The sequence below is a fragment of the Fundulus heteroclitus genome, chromosome 18 (genome assembly GCF_011125445.2).
Source record: "Fundulus heteroclitus isolate FHET01 chromosome 18, MU-UCD_Fhet_4.1, whole genome shotgun sequence".
Taxonomy (NCBI): domain Eukaryota; kingdom Metazoa; phylum Chordata; class Actinopteri; order Cyprinodontiformes; family Fundulidae; genus Fundulus; species Fundulus heteroclitus.
Window position 1 is genome coordinate 244,657 of NC_046378.1, and position 613 is coordinate 245,269.

General features: G+C 40.6%; 1 non-coding gene across 1 annotated transcript; it reads left to right on the top strand.

The window, feature by feature from the left end:
• The first annotated feature begins 540 nt into the window (after positions 1-540).
• Positions 541-613, top strand: trnar-ccg. The gene has a single exon. It is a non-coding gene; the product is annotated as a tRNA-Gln (tRNA).

Consider the following 613-nt stretch of genomic DNA (forward strand, 5'->3'; position numbering starts at 1 on the left):
AAGTGATTCTCCTTTTTATATTTCCACAATGTCATTACTTTTTATATTAAGTTGCATTTTTACAAATAATAGATAAAATAGCAAAACATAAAAAAGCAAGTACAGCAAGTACATTGTGAGAGACTGTTGGCAACCTGGCACCAGTGCCCCCACCCCACCCCCATGACCCCTGCAGGCATAAGTGGGCATAGACAGCGGATGGGTGAATGGTTGCACCAGAACTTTATAGTATGGTCCCTGGCAATGACATTAAGTTTTATTTTTATCCCTGAAGTTCTGATCATGTTCCAGGTGACCTGGAATGATTTGTATCAGACAATGAGAGAAAATTTAAATCTGCAACAGGTTACTGAATATGTATATTTTTACAGATTTGTCAATACTGACACTGTGTCCTGACAGTAAATTATGAGACAGATAAACTGTGAAAAAAACAACAACTCATTGGCATAAAATTAACCGCTCCTGGACAGAAACAACCAATTAGAGCCAGGAGAAATGTCTGGCTCTGATCGCCAAAGCTAAAATGACATCATTTGTGGCCCAGTGGCCTAATGGATAAGGCATCAGCCTCTGGAGCTGGGGATTGTGGGTTCGAGTCCCACCTGGGTCA